The following is a 12,153-nucleotide window of genomic DNA, read 5'->3' as shown; positions in this document are numbered from 1 at the left end:
TGTAGGAGGTGTTATTCAATATACTGAATTTGGCTTTACATTTTATACTCCCAAAGGTAACTATTTAGAAAATTAATAAATTATGCTTGAGATTTTGGGGAGGAAGGACGAGATGGGACTTCAATGGGAGGGAAAATTAGTTGGGATTTAATGTACGACCCTATGATCGAGGGGGGCTTGGATTAAAGAACCTTTATAGTTGGAGTCAGACTTGTATCATTCATCACAAAAGAGCCATCTTAGTACAAGTAGGATTCTTATGGATTACTTAGATTAAAGTCTATGTGGTCACAAGAAGATCATTAATGCAAATGTTGTATTCAAAAAATTGTAATTGGTATTGAAAGATGCTCCTAAAGTTAAGAAGCTTAGTTGTGTAGGTATGTAGACTATAAGTAGGTGATGAGATTATGTAAGGACAAAATTTTTTTATGAGCAAGGTATAGAATGAATTAAGGCCAAAAGCAATTAAGGTATTGTAGAGAAAACTAATCCAACTTCCTTTTTATATACTAAATCACTCATTAGTTCCATGGGTGGTAATTTTGAATAGGTTGCTTGCAAATGATAAGTTATTTGCGTAGAGGAAAAATATAGGTAGCAAGTGAAACTTTTGTTTTATAAAGATGGAGAGACATGACAATTTATTTTTTAGTGTATTCAAAAGCAATTTAGCAAGAGATATTGTTGCTATTTGCATTGCATCAACGACCTATGCAATAGTGTTTGGAACTACAATAGGAAGTAACGAAGCTTAATGAAAAAACACTTAATGCGAAGGGAGAGTGATGCTCCTTAACAATAGTGAATTCTTCATTTAAAAAAGCATTGTTTATGTCTACTTTCTTGAGTTTCTAGGCTTTTAACACAACAACAACAAACATTGTATGAATTGTATTTGACATTACAATAGTTAAGAGTTCCTAAATAGTCATGGGTTGTAGTGTGTGAGTACCTTTTGGCTCTAAGCCTAGACTTGTACCTTGCAACTAAGCAATTTAGATTTCCTTTAATGCAAAAAATTACATTTACATCTAACTGATTTCATTCTAGGTGGTAAGTGTTGCAATGTCTAGGTGTCATTCTTAAATAAAGCATCAAGTTCTTTGTTCACTACATCTTGCCATTTTAGATGTGTTTCCTCATAAATGTTATTAGGTTTTTGTTTGGAGAGGAGGTATATGATTTTAGGTATGTCTTGGTTTAAAGATACCAACATTGCTTTTGGTAACCATTGGATGAGTATTAAGAGTAGTGGGTGGAGGGCCATATAGATTATTGTTAGGGATGTTTTATATAGTTGGAAATAACAAAATTATAGGTATCACATAAGTGATTTATAGCGATTTATTTTCTTTTCTTTTTTTTTTCTGATAAGTTGTAATATGTATAAATATGTACTTTGGGGAAGATTGCAATAATACTTGTCATCCAAATTCTTCCATTCTTCTTCCATTCTTCTTCCATTATTAAATTTCATTTTCATGGTATCAAAGCCTCTTGGCTCAGTATGTGTTTCGTTGCTTTTAAAAAAATGTATTTGTATTTTTATGGGTCACTTTTAAAGTGATCGTTAGTGTGCACCGCCGTCATAAGGAAGTGTGCAAATGTCTCCTCAGCTAATTTGGAAATTTAGACAACCTGAATGCGAGCACATGAAGCTTACGCACAATAAAAAGCCCTCGCAAACCTTCTTCACTAACCAATACATGAAGGCACGTGTGACACCACTTATTCACTAAATCTCTACATTGATGTCAATTCACTACTTTGACCTAAACCTGGTGGTTGGGTGTTTAATTGGAGATGGCATCAAGGGTGTTTAGGGGTTATTTAGGGGTTGATCACTATTTGTCTTTGTTTTCTCACTATTTAAAGTTTGGTGGGAATTTTATGGTTTGGATAAAAGTAGTAATGTTTTGGGGGTTTCTACAAATCACGCTTTGAATTTGAATTTTTGGGTCATTTGTTATTTTGGGTGTTTGATTTTATTTGTGATTGCTAAATTTACAAAGTAAAAATGAGTGATATGATTGTTGTGAACAAGACGATTCTATTGATGTCTAAGATTATAAAGTATAAATTGAACAGATTAAACTATCTAGATTGGAGCAAGAATGGTCAAATTTTATTTAAGAAGTATCGAAAAATATGACCATTAGGTTAAGGATTCACCCCCTGATGATACAAATCAAGCTTGGCTAAGAAATGATGCACTTTATTTTTGCAAATCTAGAATTCTATTAACGGTGAGGTAACTGTATTGATCAATCATTGTGAATTTGTGAAAGAACTTATAGACTATTTATATTTTTTATATTTTGAAAAATGAATTATCTCTTATATGTGTGCAGTTTTCCAAGCATTCTATCATCCAAAAAAGCAAGAAAGGTATTTGAAAACCTATTTATGGATTCAATAGGGTGTATAAAAGGCTTAATCTTTTGTTACCATTTAATTTGGATGTGAAAGTTCAAAAGACTTAACATGAGAAAATGATGGTTATGAGTTTCTTTTCCTACCTTCCTTCAAATTTTGAGGCTACCAAATCTCAAATTCTCTTTACAAGATTTTTTCATGAGAGTGTTACATGCTAAAGACTCTTATATAATTTAGACCACTAATAAAGCTCTTACGAGTTATGGTAATAAAACAATAGGGTCAATTAAGAACGACAATTGTAGTGATAATTGCATTTAGTAGATAGGAGGAATTGCGTATTGCTATTGTCATAAGCTAGGATATGCAAAGCTTTATTGTGTGAAGCTATAGAATAAGACACGAAGATCACAGCCAACAAACATTGCAAAATCAAATACTGAGACCATTCTTCCATCTAAAAAATCAACTTCTTCTATCATTGTTATAGTCAAGTCAAGTAACTTGACTAAGTGTCTTCTTTCCTCATCATCCAAATAGGTTATTCATTCTAGTATTACAAATAATATGATATGTAATTTGAAACTCTTTTTCACCTTTAAACCTCACACAAACATTCTTAAAATTTTGTTGTCAAATAGTTTAACATATTGTGTCCTTGGATCTAAACCATTCATCAAACACCATCTATTTCTTTAAACTTTGTGTTAAACTTAATTTCCCTTTAACCTAACATCTATTAGTAAGCTGTTATGCGCCTTGGTGTAGGATCTAGTCACAAGTCTAGATGAGAAAGAATTCTTGCTTCGACCTATGGTTACTCAAAAGACAGATTCGTCATTGACTAAACCCCCTCTCAAAATAATGTTTCTTTTGATAGAATAATTGCTTACCTCTTTATTTCATATTGGCAGCCTTTTATAGACTGTTAATAAAAAAGGAAAGAGTCCTAATTGACATAAAATAGAATTCATAACTTAGAGTTTATGAAGGAAACAAAAACCTAATATAGTAAAACTAAAACTCTTAGTAAAACCTGATATAATAAATAAATAAAACTAAAAACTCCTATTGCAATTAAAGCGTCCATATCATTACTCCCATTCTCGGAATTGAGCTTGTCCTCGAGCTCAAATTCAGAATAAACTTCAGAACTTATCCAAAATCATCTATCTCATCATCATCTTGCTTGACTTCAACATCTGGTACTTCTATCCAAAATAGCCTTTTACATTTGTGTCCCATGGAATAAGACTCGTCACAATTATAAAACAGCCCTTTAGCCCTTTTTTCCGCCATTTCTATCCGTGTCAATCTCTTAATAAATGGTGCAGAAGAACCTATTTTGCCGTTGTTCCCTGTTGGTCCTATTGTTTGTCCCCCTCCCTTTGCAATGTTCTTAGTTGTTGAAATGATTGAATTGCTGTCAGTGTTTTGGGAAGTTAACCAGTTTAGATTGGTTTGAGATAACATCTTGGAAGAGACTTTTTTTTTACGTTCCAAAGCTCGAGCCATATTCATTGCAACTCCAAAGTTTCCCAGTTGTTGCATCTCAATATCAATTCTAAGTTCCTCTACCAATCCAACAGTAAAAAAGTTTACTTGTTGTCGAGGTTTAAGATCAGTAGTCCTAGCAAGTAGTGATTGAAATTGGCGTTGATATTCTTTTACCGTCCCAGTTTGTCTCAAGTTTGCAAGTTCCCCCAAGGGGTTATTACTCCTAGGTGGCCCAAACCTAAAATGACAACACTCTCTGAAGCGTTCCCAAACCAGATTTGCTTCTTCTTCTTCGATTTGATCAAACCATAAATGTGCCTCTCCTAAAAGATGGAATGAAGCTAGGCTGACTTTGTCTTCTTCGTTGGTCTGTTGATTGCCAAAAAAATTTTCGCATCTTTTTAACCATCCTAAAGGATCTCCAACCCCATAATAAGTGGGAAATTCCATTTTAGAGTATCGTGGCACCATGCCCCACTGTGTTGCGAATCTGAATTTCTTTTGTTGCCTCCACTGCTGCTTTGTTCTTCATTATTTTTTTTCTAAATCCCCTTTCGTTGTCTTTTGGACCGAAAGAGATAACATCGCCACCTGCTCCTCTAACGCTTGTTGCCTTGTAGCCATTTGTTCCATGAATGCCTCTAGCTTGGCTGTCAAAGTTTTTTTGTCACCCATGACAGTTGGCTCCGATACCAAGTTGTTATGCGCCTTGGTGTAGGATCTAGTCACAGGTCTAAATGAGAAAAAATTCTTGCTTCGACCTATGGTTACTCAAAAGGCAGATTCGTCCTTGACTGAACCCCGTCTCAAAATAACGTTTATTTTGATAGAATAATTGCTTTTCTCTTTATTTCATATTGGCAGCCTTTTATAGACTGTTAATAAAAAAGGAAAGAGTCTTAATTGACATAAAATAGAATTCCTAACTTAGAGTTTATAAAGGAAACAAAAACCTAATATAGTAAAACTAAAACTCTTAATAAAACCTGATATAATAAATAAATAAAACTAAAAACTCCTATTGCAATTAAAGTGTCTATATCATAAGCTTACTTCTTCCATAAATTGTTGTGTCTTACTGTTTCCTTGTCTATTTAGGATATTGCAACAAAATAGATTATCGGTAGAGGCCATAAGTTTGCAAGTCTTTACGTTCTTAATACACAAGTGTAAGATCCATTGCTTGTTCTAGTGTCGTGTCTTCTTTTAAGGTACATTGCCAGTAGTCATCCTTCCTTATATTCTTTAAAGAAATTATATAATCAATTTAAGAATTTCTTACCATTAGATTGTGAGTTTTGTCAATTTGCTAAGCATCATCATCTTACTTTAATGTCAATTTGTTTAATCTCATCTCTAATGTTCCATTGTGTTTATTGCTTGACATTGTTTGATTTAGATGAGGCTTTTTCATGTATAAGATTTGATTCAATTCCAAAGAAATGAAATTTTATTCATTGCTTTTAAAATGGTATTCCTTCAAAGGGTATTGACCCAAGAACTAGGTAGAAGTAACAACTTTGGTTACTCATCAACTATCAAATGACTTTGGAAATCAAATCTTACATTTTCTATTTTTCACCCAAAAAAATAAAAGGGAACTTTAAACTTTGCTCTAACTTTCATAATAACAAAGAACTGAAATAGTCAATGAATTGGGACCATGCTGAGTGTAATTTCCATGAAATCTAATTTTTTCTTTAGTGTTACTTGAAGTCTCCCTTTATCATAATTAATTACAATGAATTTTTACAATTATAATATTTTCATAAAATTATTTATAAACGAAATAGGAGAAAAACAATTATTTTACATATTAAAATTTTGTTTTACTTTACTTTCCTTAGTTTTTCCTAAAAATTGGGTAATTAAAAATTTTAACTTTTAAAAAAAGGGATACTCGATTTCGTTTACTTTTTGTAGTTTAAATTATTAAGTCTATCCAAACAAAGGAAAGAATTATCCTTTCCCTTACTTTCTTTTCCTTTTCCATCCCAACCTCCGATCAAAACATAGGCTAAGATTTTTTTTATATATTTTTTCAATAATTTTTTGATTTAGTTCTTAATGGATCAAGCTTAGGTTTTTGTTTGTATAAGTGAATTTATTCGTAAATATTAATCTAGAATCTTCATAAATATATAATTCACCATTCTTTTTTCTTTTTCGGAATTAATGTATTTACTGTTGATTAGACTTTATCATAAGTTGGGCCACTCGGCCTGGCCCGAAGGTCCTCCTGAAAAGTGGGAGGATTTAGGCAAAAATATAGATCTAAAAAATGAGTTTGGACAAAAAAATGAGGCCTGTTTTCTAAACAAGTTGAGCATTGAGTAAGCTTTTTCCTTTATCAGGCCCGATTTGACCCGTACTTACAAAAAAAGTTGTTTTTTCCACTATTTTGTTGTCATTTCGCTATTATATTGCAATTATTTTGTTGTTATAGTTTAGATATTGTATAAATCTTGTTTTATTGTTAATTTTGCTACTATTTTAGAGACATTTGCTTACTAAGCTGTACTTATTTTAATGTTATTTAAGTATACATACTTTTTTTAATTTATTCTCAATTTATTGAGAAAACATTTGTTTTAATGTTTTTAGTATATTTGATGTATTATATTTTTTAAATTTATTTTTATATAAAAATAATAATATAAAAAAATAATATGGGTGAGCCAAACCGGGCTAGGGTTTTAATATTTTATCCGGTTGGGTTTGGACAAAATTTTAGGTCAATTTTTCAGGCCGGCTCGACCCATGATCACCACTACTATAAATAGCTGTGATTAATCTTATTGTACTTTATGCTCATGAAGAGAGATTGGACGTCTGAACACATAATTAAGGGACAAAATGAACTATCACCGCGTCATTTCTAAATCCGCATAAATAAAAAATTATTCATACTTTAAAAAAATGTTATTCATTAATAATAAATAAAAATTCCTGATATTTAATATAAAATAATAAAGCATAAGTATTATTAATTTTTAATTATAAGTAAATAAAAATCTGGATACCTTCCTTCCTTTGCATTGTATGCTATTCTGTTATTTTAATTTGGGAACCTCACCCAACCAAAGTAAAGAATAAGTTCCATTGGCTTTCGCATTTTTTAAAGATTTTATGTAACTTTTTATTAAAAAAATTTAGGTTATGATGTGGTATAATTTTAACGTTAATATTATTATTATAAAAATAAAAACAATTTTTTTAATTTAAAAATATTATATTAATTATTATTTTTATTGGTAGTTTTTGTTAAAAATTATGAAATTAACATATTTATTTTTTGTTAATCATATGCACGGGCATATCTAGGGGTTGGTAGGGGCTCAACCCCTAAAATAGAAACTATCCATTTAGGATATTTAGAGAATTTTAAATTTTAAATTTGTAAATGTAAAGTTACACTTTGGCCCCCTAAAATAAAAAATTGATTTATTTTTTAGAAATAATAAAGATATAGGCTATTAAAATTTAAAATTTAATTTCGACCTGCCTAAAAAATTTTTCTGACTTTACCTCTGATCATATGACACATCACATGAGGGTAGCTTGATCAACATGCCAATTTGATAAATTTTGATAGAAAATACTTATGATTTTAATGATTGAACTGAAATTTTTAAATCAAAATAGTCAAAGGACTTAATTTCTAACTTTATAAGTACATGTGTTATATCTTAAATTTTGTCAAAGTACATGGACCAACAACATATGTTAATAAAAATTAAATAAAATTATTTTATAATAAATATAAAATTAATGGTATATTTATATATTTTTTACTTAAATTGATAATTAAATATTTTTTTAAAAAAAGAATTGCTCACATTTTCAGTTAATCAAAATCACACTTTTCATTTACAGGAATAAATGTTTGTTAGTAGAATGGAAAATCATGGATTTAAAATATTTATTTTAAAATTAATTGTGTTTAATATTATATGTAATTGCGGTGTGTGAATCTCTCTTACTTTGTGCACATGTTATGCGTGAGTTGTTTTCGAAATTTTCTGACTTTGTATAGTTTTATCAGATTTTTCGTCCACTATGCTTAGTTGGACATATATTTATACTTATATTGTAATTATTCTTGTACTATATCTGTATTAATGACACTTTTAAAAAAAAAACTAGATGAGGTTGAAAACTAATAATTACTAGAAATTCTATGATACGCGTATGCGTGTGGAAATTACGAATTTAGAACATCGATATGTGTTTGAAAATAACATACAATAAACAACGAATTGTATGGTTTGAAACTAGTAATATGTATGATATTAAAATAAAAAACAAAAAATTATAAGTAAAACGAAATTTAAATACGTAAATACATCATATAAACAATACTAAATGCATTACAATTATTTATCACGGTTTTATTATCAATTGTGAGTTAGTATCAAGTTAACTTGTGACACCAACTCAATTAGCAACATTATTAATAGGGTAAACTATCAAAATCGTCACTTTTGTTTACCTTAGATTACGTTTTAGTCACTTATGTTTGAAATGTTACGTTTTAGTCACTTACGTTAACATGTTGTAATATTTTAGTCACTGAGTCGTTAATTGCCGTTAATGAAGTAACAGTAAGCTGATGTGGCATATTAAATCATAATTTTAAACAAAAAATTTAGGTTAAATTATACAATTGGTTTTCATATTTTTTCGTTTAAATAAATTTCATTTTTTTCTTTTATGTTATTTTTAACTTTTTTTTCTCTATTTTTCATTCGCTTCTGGTTCTCCCTTTGCTTTCTTCCATTCTCTATCTCTTTCAATGTAGTTTTCTATATTTTTCATTTGTTAAAACTAGTCCCTAAACTTTAATTTTTTTTGAACAATTTAAATTTTCTTTTTATTTATTTATTTTCCTTTTCTTCTTCCCCTCTAATTTCAATAATTGAAGTTCAAAAGTTTATATAAATGTAAAATCTTATTAATATAATTATCAAAAGGTTAAAATATATTAGTCCCTATACTTTAATAAAATTTGGAATTTAATTTTTATATTTAAAAAGTTATAAAGTTTTCTAATTATTTTAATTTAAAAATCCTAGTCAAATCATTAAAATTATAAGTATTTTTTGTCAAAATTTGTCAATTTGGTATGTTGATTAAGCTGCTTTCATGGGACGTGTCATATGATTCACGAAAAATAAACACATTAACTTGACAAATTTTAATAGAAACTACCAATGGCGATAATGATTGGACTAGGATTTTTAAACTGAAAAAATAAGAAGATTGAATTTTTAACTTTTAAGTGAATGGACTAAATCTTAAATTTTATAGAAGTATAGAGGCTAATAGCATATTTTAACCTTACCAAAATTATAATCAAGATGTAATTTTCATCGGCAATGGGCACCTAAAAGTCAAAAGATTCTGCCTTGTGTCTTGTCAATTACTGCACGCCACGGCCCACGCAAGTGGTTTATAGTGTTAATTTCTTTCTTTCTTTTTTTTTTTTTAAAATTATATTAGGGAATTAAGAATTATTTGATAAATTGAAAATTAATTTTGAAAATTTAAATGTTCAAAAATTAAGCATTTAAAATTGAATTATAAAATATGTTTATCATGTTAATTAAAATTAAAATTAATTAGATTATTTGATAATTTAAAAAATACGATTTTAAAATAAAAAATGGTAATTATTTGATACATGTAAATTTTTTATTCTACAAGCGAAATTAAGATTTTTTTATATGTCTTATATATTTTTTAATTTTTTATATACAACTTAAGGACACATGAAAAAATATCAATACACTTGTAAAGTTAAAACTTTCCACCGTAAGTATACCAAATAGTTATTCATAAAAAAATGAAAAGCAAACTAATGTAATCTTTATAAGTGATAAAGGAACTTTTATTTAGGTGCTATTTGATAAAATAAAAAAATTATATTTGATAAATTAAAAAATTAAGTGTCAAAAAATTAAATATTAAAAAATTAAGTACTAAATTTAAGTTATAAAATCTGTTTGATATATTACCTAAAATTTCTTATGGAATATAAATAGATTGTTCGATAAATGTAGATTTTAAATTATAAAAAAATTATATTATATATTTTATTTTTAATTTTTAAACATTTCACCTTACTTTTAAATAAAAGCTAAATTTTATAGTTAAATTTTGATAGGATAATATAATATTAAAATAAATAAAATAAATAAAATAGAATTAGTTAAAAATATTCTCTATTAAGTGATAAGCAACTCTTATCTACTTATCATTTTCCATACTTTTTTTATAGAAAGTCCTACCGATTTATTTTTATTTTAGATTATCAAACATGTATTGACGCAATTCATTAAATTTTAAAATTAAAAGTAAAAAAATTGTATTTATTTAAAATCCAGAAATGATTTTTTTTTAAATTATAAAAGTCAATTAAAATTAAAATTTATTTTTTAACTTCTAAGCTACAGAATAAATTAATCAATTCCAACCAAATATATTTAATCAAATTCAAAAAAGAAAAATATAAATTGAATAAAACAAATGGGTTAGAACTTAAAATCCTTCTTAATTTTCTCATTTGTGAATCCAATGGGCCTCAATTCAACTGTAAGCCCATTTTCTTGTCACCCAAGGCCCGTCATATGAAAAAGGAGGTAGTAGGCTTGGAGCACTAAGTTCTTGATGTTTTAATTTTCTTGCTAATTAAAGGTATTTATAGGTCGGGTCGGATAATATTAACGTAATTTATACTTTTTTCAAGCTTGACTTAGCTTGAAATATGAATTTAAAATTTTATTCTAATTTTCCATTTTAAATATACTCATATTTGTTTTTGAATTTTTTAAAAATATTTATATTTTTTATTTAATATTTAATAATTATATATTTATTTTTATTTATTAAAATATTTACATTATAACATTACATATTACTATAGAAATAATTTTTATGCGTTATAAATTTCATAATATTTGTAAATAACATATTATAAACATTGAAAACGGATTGGACTAGGCTTAGGTCTTGAATGTTCCAGTCAAGTTTAATCCATATTTTAAAGGAGGCTAACTTTTCTTTGCTAAAATTCAATTTTTAAGCTTAATAGTTTTACTTAAATCCTTTCAAATATTGAATTTTAATAAATAGCTCGATCCATCAACAAGTCTAATTATATTCTCTAATTAAAAAGTCATAAACATTTTGGGATTCCTCTCTTGCTACAAGCAGTAATGCTATCTCAGAGCTTAGTGTCAACGATAATGGCGTTTTGTCTAGATGCGAGAGGGGAAAGAACAGCGAATCAAATCATTATTCTAATAACAATCAATGTGAATCTAATTGGATTTGTATTATTAGGGATATCAGTTTCATCTATGGAAGAAGGGCATGCATAATTTCATGCAGTCATTTTAGCTCCATACAGTCAGAAATTCAGAATCACCAAGAATTGTGACATTAGGAGCATGCAGTCCACCCGCTGGAAATGGCCCAAACTTTTGGACATAAACTGATTCCGAGTGAGTTAAGACATGAAAATGGCTCAAATTTTCATGCAATCAGGAACATTCTTGTATGAAATATATATTTAATCATAATTTTCTGTAGCTTCTATCTATCATCTCTTGAATACCCTATGCTACATTTTCAAGAATAATACTACGATTCTTCATAAGTTCCCGAATATCAGTCTGGATCGGTTCAATCTTCCGATGCGGCCTCTAATGGCGATCGAAGAGCATTCTCCTTATGCATTTGAGCAGGATTTCACGAACAGCGATTAACCGAACAAGAACCGGTTCCAAGTTGGCGTGCAAACTTCCTCTGTACTTGACAAAATTCTACTCGGTTATTGGTCAAGTATAAGAGCAGCAAACTTGCCTCCGAGGTTCCCATCTGTCCTATCCATAAGGATTCGAAACTTCGGGTCAACTAGTTGGCCGATCGTTTGCATTCCTTTGATGTCTGCAAATGTAGCACATTACCACGGCCATCTGCTGCTTGATATGGTTATCAATCAAAGAACCATCCAAACTTCCTTCAATCTAATTAGCAGTCCATTTGATAATACTCTAAAATGACGTGTTTTTATATATTAATCATGTGTTTATTTTGAGCTTGAGCCTACTAATTTGAGCTATTTATGTCTTTTTATCTTTTAGGGACTAAATTGGAGGCAAAAAGTAAATTCAAGGGAAAAAGCGTCAATTTGGAGATTAAATGGGCCAATATGCAACGTGGGACAAATATGGTGCCAAAAGTGCGAACATGGAAGGCACAATGACTTAAAAG

This window comes from Gossypium hirsutum, chromosome A10 (assembly GCF_007990345.1).
Source record: "Gossypium hirsutum isolate 1008001.06 chromosome A10, Gossypium_hirsutum_v2.1, whole genome shotgun sequence".
In the NCBI taxonomy this organism is placed as follows: Eukaryota; Viridiplantae; Streptophyta; class Magnoliopsida; order Malvales; family Malvaceae; genus Gossypium; species Gossypium hirsutum.
The sequence above is the reverse complement of the archived record's forward strand: the minus strand, read 5'-3'. Positions refer to the sequence as shown.